Genomic DNA, 15,624 nt, shown 5'->3' on the forward strand with positions numbered 1-15,624 from the left:
ACATGCATAGGTGTGAATCGAGCCTGAGGCTCGATTCACACTAGCGTGTTTTTTGATGCATTTTGCATTTTGCAGAAATGCACGGGAATTTTTTAACATGGGTTCCTATGGAACATGTTCACATCAATGCCTTTTTGTTTCTCTGCATTTTTGGAAAGGGTCGGGGACTTTTTTTCATGCAAAAAGCAGCGTTTTGCATGTAATGGATTTCAATGGACAAGCATCAAAAACGCAAGTGCACCGTTTTTGCAGCGTTTTTGCAGCGTTTTTTATGCGTTTTTGCCTTTTTTTTTTTTTTTTAGTTTTTTTTAGACTGTAAAAAAAACTGTAAAAAAAAAAAAAAAAAAAAAAACGCAAAACGCATATCGCGGCAAAATTGCGGCAAAAACGCCGCAAAAACGCTGCTCAAAAACGTGGCAAGCATGAAAAAAAAAACTCCAAAAACGCCCAAAAGCAACATGCATAGGTGTGAATCGAGCCTTAGGCCCCATTCACACTAGCGCGTTTTTTGATGCATTTTGCATTTTGCAGAAATGCACGGGAATTTTTTAACATGGGTTCCTATGGAACATGTTCACATCAATGCTTTTTTGTATCTCTGCGTTTTTTGAAAGGGTCGGGGACTTTTTTTCATGCAAAAAGCAGCGTTTTGCATGTAATGGTTTTCAATGGACAAGCATCAAAAACGCAAGTGCACCGTTCTTGCAGCGTTTTTGATGCGTTTTTGGTGCGTTTTTGCCGTTTTTTTTTTTTTTTTTTTATTTTTTTTTTTTGTAATTTTTTTTTAAGACTGTAAAAAAAAAATGAAAAAAAAAAAAAAAAAAAACGCAAAACGCAAATCGCGGCAAAAATGCGGCAAAAACGCTACAAAAACGCTGCTCAAAAACGTGCCAAGCATGAAAAAAAAACCTCCAAAAACGCTCAAAAGCAACATGCATAGGTGTGAATCGAGCCTCAGGCTGGATTCAAACCTATGCATTTTTAGTGCTTTTTGCATTTTGCAGATTTGCACTACAGTCCATTTAACATGGTTTCCTATGGAACACGTTCTGTAGTGCAAATCTGCAAAATGCAAAAAGCACTGAAAATGCATAGGTGTGAATCCAGCCTAAGGCCTGGTTCACACCTATGCAGGTTTCAGTTTGCATATTCCAGGTGCATTTTGCATTTTTCAATACTTTTACTTTATCCATTGAAGTCTATGGAACCAAAAACCAGAAAAAAGTTGCTAGCCCTTTCCATAAAATGCACAGATGTGAACTACATCCATAGGAAACCATGTTAAATGGATTGTAATGTGTTTCTGCAAAACTGAAAACTCACTAAAAATTGCATAGGTGTGAACCAGGCCTAAGGCGGCTTAAATGTTTTCACACAAGATTCACACAGCTTTCACACATGATCCATTACTATCTTGTGACTCTTTCATCATAACTCGCTTAACAAGTTGGTATCAGTAAGTTAAACTGTATGACTATATGAAGTTGACTGCGCATGTGACTAAGCCACAATTTGTTTTTCTTTTTTTAGCCCTGGAACATATTCTGCAAGGACAGCTTATTTTGTTACACATCTGGTATGGTGAAAGTGTTTTCTCTAATCCTTCCTACTGTAGTCAGTCTAAATTTTTAGAGTAGATTTGTGGGTGGTTTTTTTAACTTGCAGTTCCATAGCTGATCACAATTGAAGTCGACTTAACTATGATTTGTGATCAGTCATAGTGATTACAATCTTAGCCATCACTGGCCTATTTAGTGTAGATGTATTGGCTGGGATAGCCAGGTGCAAAAACATTGCTCGTTTCCTAAGCCAAGCATATAATCGGAAAAGACTGTTCCCATTAAATCAATATGTAAGTCTCATCCGGCCGTATTTATCACTCATTTTATAAAATGAGCTTGGAAGTAGTTGTGTCTGATAAGCTGACAGAAGGGAAAGAAAAACACATATGTTTAAAATATTCAAGAGGCTTGTCCATACAGTATAAGCTGAAGGAACTTATTGCTTTATTTTTTTATTAGTGATTTACGGCAACAAAATACTAAGTTATATATTTTAGCAATCAAACACCTTTGGGTTTTGGGGGCTAATGATGAGAAGTTTCCCCGTGACTCATGGAAAACAAGACGAATGACTCATATTTTAGTGACATTGTCCATCTCTAAATTATTTGCAGTGAGATTTCAGGATTTCAAGTGGCTTAACGGCAAAACTCTGCTTTCTGCTAGGAGATATAGGAGGAATATGTACTGCAAGACTTATCTATGACACTGACAATGTAAAGAAAGGCTATATTTCTATGTATGCCAAAGCAGGCCTTGAATCTTTGTTCCTGTGGTGCTTCAAACAGTTGTACATGCCACTAGAAGCATTTGTGTACAAAAACTCTAATAGCATTTTTTGTCTTACTTGGTTTTAGTTACCATGCAGCATGGTAAACTGAAAGAAGCTTATAGCACCTGGTCTTATTCATTCTGCAGTCCTTGTTGACTTCTGCTGATTCTGCACACCTGCTAAAAGAGCTACATTGTTACACAAGGATTTTAGGAAGGTTAGGAGGCATATAAGTATCCTAAATGCAGGGCTTTTTTTCAGGGGGAACTTGGTGGAACTCAGTTTCACCACCTCTGGCTCAGACCCTTGGGGGGGCTGCTGACCACAATCACTTGTAAACACAGAAGTCCGGTTTCTGTGTTTACAAGTGACAGTTCTGCACTCTGTGTGTAACCCCCCAGAACTCTGCACTCTGTATGTAATGCAGTCCTTGTATTTAATGCCCCTTTAGGACCCTGCTACTGTTCATGAAATTTGACTGACCACAACCACTATTTGATGTGATTTGGAGGGTGTGTGTGGGCGGAGGGGTTTTTGGGGGTCGTGGTTGAGTTCCAGCACCTATTGTTTAAGAAAAAAAGCCCTGCTTAAATGTGTATGTATACTATCTTGCATGACCAAGTATCTAGGTTCAGAGCTTAAGCCCACCTGCATTCTACTTTTTCTGAATTTGTAAATTTTCCTGTGCTTGCATGGGTTTATTCAGGATGGTTTTATTTCCCTATGCAATCCAAAAAGGTGCTGGTAGGTTGATTGGCTTCTGACCAAAGTGGGTGGAAGACTGATATAACGATCTATATGCACTATGCAACAGTTGCATAATAACAGATCACTATTGTATTTTAAATTAACATAACACAGTGATTTACTAAATGAGTTGAGAAGTTTCACACAAAGATAATGTGAATATTAATCACTTTAATACAGGGCACTTTCCCCCCTTTCTGCCCAGGCCAATTTTCAGCTTTCAACTCTGTTGCATTAATGACAATTGCACAGTAAGGATGAGCTCCGGCGTGTTCACACACTCCACGTGCAGAGCCCGCCAGGAAGTCGGCACGGTGCTGCGCTTATCACAGGCAGTGAGACATTTTCCTGATGTGCGGATGCAGAGATTGGGAAATGTCTCACTGCCTGTGATTAGCGCAGCGCTGTGCCGACTTCCTGGCGGGCTTGGCATGCGGAGTGTGCGAACACGCCAGAGCTCATCCTTATTGCACAGTCATGCAACACTGTACCCAAACAAAATTTTTATAATTTTTTTCCCCACAGATAGAGCTTTCTTTTGGTGGTATTTAGGGTTGTCCCGATACCGATACTAGTATCGGTATCACCACAGATACCGTGCATTTGCGCGAGTACTTGTACTCACACAAATGCTCCTGATGTCTGATCCGATACCTGGGAGAGGCGGCGCAACCGGAAGCCAGCGGACGGAACAAAGGAAGTGACGCTCAGGGTCGACGTCAGCTGTTGGACATCCTGACGCCCATCTTGGTACACCCTGTACTCGGCCGCAGTAAGCCAGCAGCGGACATGTAACAAGATGGCCGCTGCTGCTTTTATGCGGCCGAGTACAAGGAGTACTAAGATGGTCGTCGCAGGCAGCCTTTCCTCTCATGTCATTTCAGTGCCTGCCCATCAATGCCAATAAATGCTACCTATCAGTGCCCAATGCCCATAAGTGCCACCTATCAGTGCCACCTATCAATGCCATCTGTTAGTGCCACCTATCAGTGCCATCTATCAGTGCCAACCACCTGTCAGTACCGCCTATCAGTGCCATCTGTCAGTGCCACCTATCAGTGCCAGACACCTGCCAGTGCCACCTACCAATGACATCTGTCAGTGCCACCTAAAACATGACATAAAAAAAGTATCAGTAATCAGTATCCGAGAGTACTTGAAAAAAGTATTGGTACTTGTACTCGGTTTCAAAAAAGCGGTATTAGGACAACCCTAGTGGTATTTGATCACCACTGTGTTTTTTATTTTTTTGCACTACAAATAAAAAAAGACCGAAAATGTTGAAAAAAAAAAGTTTTTCTTTGTTTCTTTTTTTAAACTCTCTAAATAAGTAAGTTTTCTTCTTCACTGATGGGCACTGATGAATCTGCACTGACGTGCACTGATGAGACGGCACTGATGGGCACTTATGAGGTGGCACTGATGAGGTGGCACAGATGGGCACTGATGAGGAGGCACTTATTTGCAGCACTAATGGGCACTGATAGGTGGCATTGATAAGCAGCACTGATGGGCACTGATAGGTGGCACTAATATGCAGCACTGTCAGATGGCACCGATGGGCACTCATAGGTGACACTGATGGGCACTCATAGTTGGCACTTATGGGCACTTATAGGCGGCACTGGTTAGCATGTATAGCCACGTAAGAGCCTACGTCAAGTTCTTTACAGGGATTGGAGATGCAGTGTGTCGGACTGACACAAAACACCACCGATCGCCACAGGTGCACGCAAGTGGCTTATCCTGCTGGACATCATATGATGCCCAGTCAGGATAATGCAACCACTTTCCGGCCATCATTCTGCTATATGGCGGGCGGGAAACTTCAATTATCCAGTCATGTGAAAAGCAAATTCATGTTTACTTACTTATTTCATATTTGTATGATTGGATCATTGAAGTGAATATTCACACAATTTATTGTGTGAACATTCTCAATTTCTTTAGTAAATCTACCTCAATGTAATTGATCAGTTGAATTAAATTATGCCTATTGGGGACATGGCAAAGTCATCAGCATGAAGACACATATTTGCAGAACTCTGCACCTGCTGCCTTTCTTGCTGCAAACTGTGATGCATTAGACCTTCCAGCTGAATGTCACAAATTACTACTAAACTACTATATACCTTTCAGGCTGTCCCTGTAACACCAACTGCTGGTATCATGCCCAATGATACACAAATTTATTTGGTGTCACAGAAAAATCTAGGATAGCTAAGGTCTATTGGCTATGTCAAATATACATCTTTATCTTGATGCTGCCTCACAGCCTGAGGTCAGGATCCTAGATTGGGTCTAAAATGACAACAACAACAAATGAGCAAGCTTTACCGCTATTCTGGGCTGCCTGTGGCTGGTGGTACACTAATGAAGAAAGATTTGCTTATTCTCTGCCCCCAATAAAATGGCAAATGATCTCTAACGTGATTCTTTAGTTATGCTCACAAATAATTTAATCTCTGGGGTCTGTACCTGTTCACATTAAAAGGCACATTGAAGGACCAGAAAAGATTGGCATCTAAGTCAAATTCTGGTTCAGATTAACTGATTCACTCACTACCACTGAACAAAAATGTATGGTATGGTCAAAAGAGTAGCACTACCAATTATAACTAAGACATACAGTATGAGTTTCATTAATTAAATAAGCTCTTGTATTTTGGCTTTAATTGTTGGCTGAAATGCAAATGCAAACATGCTGTACTTTGAAATAAAATACAAACAAATCCGTACCTGAAGAGAATCATCATCTTTGATTTATTGCTTTAACATTACATTTTATAACTGTATGCATCCTATGGTCATATGCCTCATATCTATTGCCATGTTGTTGTCAAACTGCTTAAAGTGGAACTTTACTCTTTCAATCAGTATTGACTATTGTATAATCCTAATGCCGTGTACACACGACTGGACTTTTCGTCGGGCTGAACTCCGAAGGACTTTTTGAAGGAGTTCCAACGGAGTTCCAACGAAACGGACTGGCCTACACACGATCACACCAAAGTCCGATCGTTTTGAACGTGATGACATACGACCAGACTAGAATAAGGAAGTTCATAGCCAGTAGCCAATAGCTGCCCTTGCGTCCTTTTTTGTCAGTCAGACTAGCATACAGATGAACGGATTTTTCGATCGGACTCGAGTCCGTCGGAAAGATTTGAAACATGTTCTATTTCTAAAGTCCGACAGATTTTTCGACAGAAAAGGTCCGATGAAGCCCATACATGATCGAATTGTCCGACGAATTTGTTCTGTCGGACCAGTTCGGTCGAAAAGTCCGGTCGTGTACACGACATTAGTCTGTTGGCATTAATAAATGCATAGAAAGTATGCCATTTTTACTTGTTTTAGGATTTCTTTACATTTTTTCCAGACCCTACCAGTCCGGGTCCCTGCATTCTACCTGCGCTTGCTCCAGAACAGACTTCTTTCCTTTATTTTGGCCCACAAATGACCCAGGGTTTCCTGTACTACCCTGTATACTCATAGACTGCGCTGTGAACTTGGTGTCCTGATCATTTCAAAATATTATCTGGCAAATCGTTTCGCTGGTCATGTATCAGGCCATAACAGAGATTCCTCTTTGGGTCCTATTGGACATCCCCAACTGTGCGTCGGTCCTCGGTCCGGGAGACCCATGAAACCCCCCTGTGGAATTTTCCCTCTATGTCCAATTGCAACACTGGATAACTTCACTCCAGGGCAATATACTTTTTTTGTACCAGAAAAGAGCCTTGCACTCCCCAGGTGCCCCAGGCACCATCTCAATTATAAATTCCTCCCTCAATTGAAACAGAGCCCCAGGTTTGGCCTCCTATGTGCCCAAATGGGAGCGAGACCTACCCCCTATTGATCTGGCAGATTGGAACAAATCCAGATCCTTCAATATGACCACTCTGGAGACAAGGTCCTTTTCCTGACGCATCATGGCAGCACACACTGGGTTGTGAATCCGCCCCCACAACCTGACAGGATTGGTTAACTATAAATATGAAAGAGAGGCACCCCACTTCATTCTCTTTTTTTATCCTCACCTGACAAGATTGAGATAGATTTCGCACCTCTTACCGCATTCGCCCCACCAGGTTAAGCCTCTCCTGGATGGAAGTCTCTCCTGTGCAGTATCTAAAGGAGCCTTTACGGAGAGAACCTCAATCTGGTGGTCTCGGGGGCACATCTTCTGGCATTGACAAGCTTTAAAGAAGCTTATTTATCGCAGTGGCCTCCTACCTTTACTTTCTGCACTAGGTACTGTCAGATTTTTCTTTATTTCCTTTATCCAGGCCATGCTGGGCCCTGTAGTTCCTCGAGAGGCAGAGATCTTTCCAACATGACAGCTGCGTCCTTCTCGACGTTTTGTGAATGCACCAGAGGAAGTGAGGTAGCCAGGCAGGTCATCTTGCCCTTTTCCAAGATGGCGCGGGTGCCGGCAGAATGCTTCTGCGCACGCACGATTACATAATTTCGGCCGCGAATACGGTGCCCGATTTGAAAAACCCTTGGATTACTGTCAGTAAATACTGATGGTTTATAGACAGCTTAGGATTTTGTTGTCCTTACTGCCACTTAGTCTCAGGTATGTTCTCTACCACTTACCTTTCTGCTTTTAGAAGCTTTTCTCTTTTTCCTGCACTGCAATATCACTATTACCTGCTCACTGTTCATGGAGGCAACTGCCCAAGCAGACCACCCTCAGCATGTAAGGTAAGAGGTGTCCCTTATTATGGGTAAGTATTGAAGAGGAAAAAGAGAGCATGACCACTAAAGCTGCGATTTTTTTGGCAGCCCCTCCAGGTCAAGATCAGCGAATTCCAGACATCAAGGTCACTTAAGCCATGCCTCAAGCCATAGGAGGTCTAGGAAAAGCCGCTCAAGGTCCTCATCTCGCCACTCACGTCACAGCTGCTCACATCACAGCAGCTCACATCATAGAGCTATCACACCCCCCCTGCAGCAAATGCTTGCTGAGTGTGTGGCGCTCCAGCTTTGCCAGACAAATTAGCCTGCCGTGCATGCTTCAATAAAGCAACCAGGGAGAAGGAGTCGGACGCAAGCGAGTAAACTGACCTCATCAGGGAATCTGTGCGGGAATCTATCCTAGAGACATCGGACCCTGAAGCAGACAGGGCAGGCCCAAGCATGTCATCCGTAGCTCCCAATACTTCTGTAGATCCGGAGTCATCTTCAGAGAATGAAGACCCAGAGATTTCTACTGGTTTTGACTTTACCCTGGTCGAACCTTTTGTAAGATCAGTGAAGGAGGCCATAGGGTGGGAAGAAACTAAAGAAGTTCTCCGCAAGATCCGAAAGTATTTCCCCAATCTGAAGAAGGAATCTTCCCTTTCATAGAGGAATTGGAAGACCTCATTAAAGATGAGTGGGAAAGACCAGACAAGAGAACCAACCTTAACAATAGACTGGCAAAACTATATCCTCTGAAGGAGCCTAATGTAAATCCACTGATTCATACACCTGTTGTCGATGCCTCTTTAATGCACCTCGCAAGACACGTTACCTTACCAATAGAGGATGTAGTAACCTTGATGTACTGGACCGTAAAATTGATCTAGACCTGAAGAAAGCATACTGCACGGCAGGAGGCGCCTGTAGGCCAGCAGTTGCTGCAGCAGCAGTCGCTAAAGCGATCGCTGTATGGTCTGCCAATATAGAGAAATCTATACGTGAGGGGGCCGACCAGAAGAAAATAATTTGCTCCCTTTAAGAACTGAAGCTGGCAGGTGATTTTGTCGCAGAAGCCTCAGTGGATGTCAATGGATGTCATCAGATCTTCCGCAAGAGCTATGCTGGCATCAGTCATGGGAAGGAGAGCCCTGTGGCTTAAACCATGGGTGGCGGATGCAGCGTCAAAAACCAATTGGTGCAAAATTCCTTACGACGGAATTAATCTTTTCGGTTCAAAACTGGATTCGGCAATCTCTAAAGTGACAGGAGAGAAATCAGGACTGATCCCTTCTGACAGGAGACCCAAACCGCAAAAGAATCCTTCCTACAAACGTAACCTTCGAGAAAGGTACAGAGAGGCAAAAACATATAGGCCGGGAAGAGAGTTTAAGAGAACCTGGAGAAACCCACAATCATCCTTTTTGAGGCTCCAAAAATCTAAGATCACCCCGACAGGGGAACACCAGAAATCTTTTTGAGGGTATGCCCATCATTCCTGTGAGAGTGGGAGCCAGGCTCAAGGAATTCAAACAGGTTTGGACGGAACACATAGAAGATGCATGGACTCTTTCCACAATAAAGCATGGGCACAAATAGAGATTCATAGACAATTTACCCGGAAATTACTTTCAGTCAACCAGACTACCGTCATTACCAGACAAAAGAAGGGTGCTACTGGAGTTAGAGCAAAAGGTGGCAATCCTGGAGGTTCCAACACCCCAAAGAGGGAGGGGGTATTATTCCTCTCTATTCCTAGTAAAGAAGAAAACAGGGGATCTGCGCCCCGTGCTGCATCTAAAAAGTCTCAACAAAAGAATCCAGATGGAAGCCTTCAAAATGGAAAGTCTCCAATCAATCCTGTTAGCAATAAACTTAGGAGACTGGATGCTATCTGTAGATTTATTGGACGCCTACCTACACGTTCCTATACACTCTGCCTTTCAGAAATATCTTCGGTTTTCAGTCAACCACCAGCATTTCCAATTTCAGTGCCTTCCATTCGGCATCTCTTCTGCCCCCAGGACCTTTACCAAGACCCTACTTCCTGTAATCACATTTCTAAGGCCTGAGACTGCATCATTATCTGGAAGACATTCTACTCCTAGCAGACAGCAGAGAAGAATTGATCCATCATCGTGGTGTACTAATCACCACACTCCAGAGCTTCGGTTGGTTAATCATCTGGGAAAAGAGCAATCTCAGCCCACACAATACATGACCTTTATAGGGGCAGAATTGGATACCCTATCATAAAAAGTCCGTTTAGCTCAGGGAAAGGTAGTTCCCTTAATCCAGAAGATAAAGAAGTTAATGACAGCAACATTCCTTCCGGCCAGAGTCTGTCTGAGCATCCTGGGTTCCATGTCTGCTACTCTACCTCATTTCTCACTCAGTGGAATGGAACATCAATGCTCCAAGCAATTTCCATTCGCAAGAGTGTGAAACTGTCAATTTTGTGGTGGATGCATGTCGGCAACCTCAGGAAGCATAGGCCTATAGTTACCCCAGAACCGGAAGTGACCGCAACCAAGCGGCTCATGGTCAATGGCAATTCCACGCGCAGGGCCTAGTGTCCAATATTCTCGAGCTCAGAGCAGCCTTTCAGGCCCTCCTAGCCTTTGGATCATCCTTGAAGGGAAAGAACATCCTAATCCGAATGGACAACAAAGTGACAGTGGCATATATTCAGAGACAAGGAGGTACCAGAAGCTATACACTACTGGAGAAAGTTCGCTTCATTTTGGAATGGGCTCAACTGTTCCTAAAGGATCTGCGAGCTGTGTACGTTCTTGCAGCACAGAACCTACTGGCTGATTGTTTGAGCAGGGAGTTTCTGTCAAACAACAAATTTACTCTGAACCATCAAGCCTTCAGTCTTCTGACCAAAACTTGGGGAATTCCGGATATAGATCTGGCCGCGGCACCTATGAACACCAAGTACCAGAGGTTCCTGTTGAGAGCAGCATACCTATCAGCTGAGGGAGTAGACTGCCTTCTTCATCCATGAAACTTTCGACTAGGGTACATATTTCCACCGACTCCACTAATTGCGAGGTTCCTCTCCAGACTCAGGAGGTCTTCAGTCTCAGTAACAGCAGTGATTCCCTTTTTGCTGAGGAGGCTCTGGTTCTCGACCTTATTGCTGCTCAGTCTAGAAGATACTCTACCACTCCTGCTGACTCGGGATCTACTTTACCAAGGACAGTTCTTTTACCCAGCTCCAGAGAAACTACACCTAATGGCATGGAGGTTGAGAGGAATAGGTTCCTAGAACAGGGCTGTTCCCAGGAAGTTGTTTCAACATTACTTCAGACTAGGAAATGCACGACTAATGTCACCTACGATAAGGTATGAGAAGGGTTCTCATCTTTGACTCAGCAGGATAGCTGGGACCCACTATCTCCAGAGGCACCACAGATCCTGGAATTTCTTCAAGCAGGCCTAACTAGAGGGCTAAGCTCAAGTACCCTAAAAGTACAAGTTTCAGCTTTATCTGCAAAAACGGGCTTCAGATGGGCCTCACATCCTCTTCTAGTTCAGTTTATGAGGGCGTATGTAAAGATCAGGCCTCCAAGAAGACCAACGTTTCCAGCATGGGATTTATCAGTAGTCCTGAACGCACTGTCAAATTCCCCCTTTCATCCCACTGAATCTATCCCACTGTGGGACTTAACACTAAAGTTAACATTTCACATCACCATCACTTCAGCTAAAAGAGTCTCGGAGATGCAAGAATTAATGATTACAGACCCTACATGGTCTTTTACCCAGACAGGGTGGTACTGAAACCCTCAGACCACTTTAATCGACACGAAGGTGGCAACATCTTTTCATTACAATCAGGAGATCAATCTTCCGATCTTTACCAAAGAACAGGGGCAACCACATGCCTTGGATATAAAATCCACTATTAGCAGCTACCTGACAGCTACAGCTTCTTTTAGAAAAATGGATAATCTACCGGTAATTCCTCATGGAAGCAAAAAAGGTCACATAGCGTCATCTCGCATCATGGCTGGTCAAGTTCATCAAGAAAACCTACGGCATTCAAAATCTGCCGGTACCTGGAGGCATTAGCGCTCACTCAACAAGGTCAGTAGCAGCTTCATGGGCAGCATATTGCAGGGTTTCACTGGAGACAATTTGCAGGGCAGCGACCTGGTCCTCCAGGCATACGTTCATGTCCCACTATAGGGTGGACTCGGCCCAATTATCAACAGTAGATTTCGGAAGATCCGTTATTCGGGCCAATTCTACAGCTATGTGATAAAACAAATGCTACTTTTTTCTTGCACCCACCCGACTGGCGAGTTATTTCCCAGTGTGTGCTGCCATGATGCGTCAGTAAAACGGAAAATTGTATACTCACCTTTCTGTAATTTTCCTTTCCTGATGCATCTTCATGGCAGCACACAGAATCCCACCCTTCTTTAGATGATAGCTACAGAGAATGAAGTGGGGTGCCTCTCCTTCAAATTTATAGTTAACCAATCCTGTCAGGTTGTGGGTGGCGGAGTCACAACCCAGTGTGTGCTGCCATGAAGATGTGTCAGGAAAGGAAAGGTGAGTACACAATTTTCCGTTGGCCGGTATCACCAAACCGAACCCAACACACAGTGACAGATGTTTCCGGGGATGTGGCCAGTGAGGTGATGAAATCCATATTTGGTGGTCTTGCCCCCGCCAGGTGGGATTCTGGTTGAGGGTTTTTGGACTCTTGTATACTCTTTTTCACAAACCTATCCGCAAATTAGCACTGTTTTATTGCCTGATCCTGGGCGTGTTTTCCTACCAACAGAAACTGACCACCTATTTAAATATTGCAGCCAAGCGTGTGATTGCCAGGGCCTGGAACAAACCTTCTGTTTCGTTTGCAGAGGTGAAGAGCATCCTGACATCCCTTATGATCAATGAAAAGATGACTAGTATCCTCCACAAGCGCCACGCTAAATTTCTTAAGGTGTGGTCCCTGTGATGGTTCTATGCTCTCCTAACCCTGCACCCGACCAACTTGGGCATTTCCATGTAATGTCATATGACCCTCAACCTGGGGGAACTTTCCCTACTCTTACCTCCTCTCTCTTCTCTCCTCTTCTTCCCCTCTTCCCTCCTCCCCCTTTTTCTTTTTGTCCCCTCTTTTAGTAGACTTGTCCACTCCCTGCTTCCATTCTAGCCCCTGGACCTACGTACATATTGTAAGGGGGGTTCCTGGTGGGTTTTTGTTTATTAAACTTTTTTACACTATGGAGAGCCTCCCCTTCTATTTCCTTACATGTGTTTACCATGACATTATATTACTTTGACTGAGGAGGATTGAGAGACTTTGGCGGCGGAGGAGCTGATTCAAAGGAGAAAGGAGATAACATGCTTGCTTTTGTCTTACCTCTGGTAAGCTTATAACCATAGGGGGTCATTCACGAGGTGTGGTGAAGGTGTATTAACCCATGGAAAAGTGTACTCCAGAAGGAATTCAACCCCTTATCTCAACTGTCTGCTGCATGCAATGAACTGCTAATAAGAAAATCTTGAATTTATGCAGTTGTCACTGGTGTCTCTCATAAAACCTCTGCTGTATTATGTGTTTTTGCTGGTAACTTTCTGAATGATCACATAGGGACTTTTTGGTTCTCATTAATGAGATTGGATTCTCTGTTATATTACTAATTTTATATTTATATGTATTCTCACTCATTCGAGATTGTATTACTATTGAGTTCATCACTCTCAATCTTTTGAATGTTTTTGTGTAATACCATTAGCGCTGTTAATACTATCCTTATAAGAGAGTATATTTTGATTGTATCTGTATTTTTCCTTTTATAACAGCAGCTTAGATTTTATGTATATATAGAGGATTCAGTTCAACTTTTTTCTCATTATCCTTTGAGCGCTAGAACTGGAGTTGTTTATCAACTGCGGTATTTGTTTAGTTATGCTAAAGGAGTGGTTTGAAACTGGCCAACGGGTGGAACTGACTGCAATCATGAGAAGGAAGTGTCACCAGCACACCAAGATCTCCAAAATTTGAATCACATAGTATCAAAAAAATAAATAGAAGCAACGTTTCGGAGTCACGCAGGACCCCTTCATCAAGCCTGTGACAAATTGTAATACAAACAGTTCACCATTTAAAGAACAGTTCACCATTTAAAGTATCAAAAAAATAAACAGAAGCAACGTTTCAGAGTCACGCAGGACCCCTTCATCAAGCCTGTGACAAATTGTAATACAAACCAGCTCACCATTTAGTTTACCAATCAGTGCAAAGAGGAAATAACTCCCAGCCTGCCCCCTGACATCCAATAACATCATATCCCGTCCATAAACCTGTGTGTTTATGATGGCTGTTTTATGTAAATAGGAAGCAAACAGACAGGTTTATGGATGGGATATGATGTCATTGGATGTCAGGGGGTGGGTGTAAGTATGACATGTTTTGTTATTTAAAAAAAATAAAAAACAAGACTTTACAAACCCTTTAAGAGTTTCAATTTGTATATAATCAGGCAGGCCCTTGCACTACATAGTTTTGATAAATCTAAAGAAAATCAGACAACAAAAGTTGTATAATGTGTATGGGGTCTTACACTCTGCAAGGGAATTTCCACCAGAGCTTAGTGGATATGTTGAATCTTCATTTTAAAAGGATACCCAATCACAGAATTTTTACTTGCACATGACTGGATGAAGTCAGCAGAGCTTCACCTCATTCAAGATCTAGGGATAATTCCCATGTAGAGAGCAATTGCAATTTGCAACGTAAACAGTCTATTTGTCTTTATTAAATTAGCCCCATAAACTACATTTTGTGGAAAGGTAAGCACAGGAAAAACACATGTAACCTTGACTGTAGCTGATAACTGCTCCAAAACTTCTACCTTGGTTGCTGCTGTATTATCTTTCTTAGTGTGGAAAGGGTTAAACCAAATATAGATTAATGTAGAAGTGTAGCCCCCTTCTTTAAGGGGACCACTTTCTGATGCTCATCTATGGAGTGTCTCCAGTGCAGGGGGCAGCCATCTTGGCTGGGTCTGGATCAAGCCTGCAGAACGGTGATTGGCTGATGCAACATAACAAGGAGAAGTGTGATTGGCAGGCCGATGAGGGGAAAGGAGAGAGGACAGTCTTAAAACTGGAAAGGCATGGAAAAAGACTGAACTACTGGCTGAATGGATCTCCATAGCTGATCACAATGTGAGGTGTGATTTTGATGCCTGGTAATCAGACTGTACTAGAGAGCATTCTCACCACTAGTAAGGAAGGAAAAGTGGGACTTTCTCAGCAGAATTTAAAGGGAGAGAGAGATCACAGCAACTTCTATCCTTGTCTGACTTGAACCTGACTTATATTGGATCCAAGCACACGTCTGGAGACCCAGATGAGGGCACCCTCGGTCTGGAAAGAGACTAACATTGCAGTTGATCTGTTGTCTGCTGTGAACTCAACTGTTATTTACCTTTTTTTTTCAAGGGCCCCAACTTTGCCAGGCCAATGTTTTTTTCATTATTCACCGGCCAGTATGACAAAACAAGGACTTTTATAGTGAGTTAAGACTGTTTTATATACTGTTGCTAGGTAAATGCAATTCAGTTCTATTAATTACTAGTAGACAGAATACTGCAGGTGTTTAACCATATCTCTCAGAGTACTGCTATTGTCTTATTGAATGTTTATATGAGTGTGCTTGCTAATCCTCTCTTCTTTTAGGCTATGCTTGGCCAGATAAATTCTTTAAAATACCTCAAGGTGTGTCAGTAAGTGCTGGGTGAGTGAGGTGTGTCATCTTCAAGTGTGAAGAAAAATCACAAAATCACCTCTGGGAGTAGTGCTACACACAGCTCAGACTAAGAA

The sequence above is a fragment of the Aquarana catesbeiana genome, linkage group LG05 (assembly GCF_042186555.1).
Source record: "Aquarana catesbeiana isolate 2022-GZ linkage group LG05, ASM4218655v1, whole genome shotgun sequence".
Classification (NCBI taxonomy): Eukaryota; Metazoa; Chordata; class Amphibia; order Anura; family Ranidae; genus Aquarana; species Aquarana catesbeiana.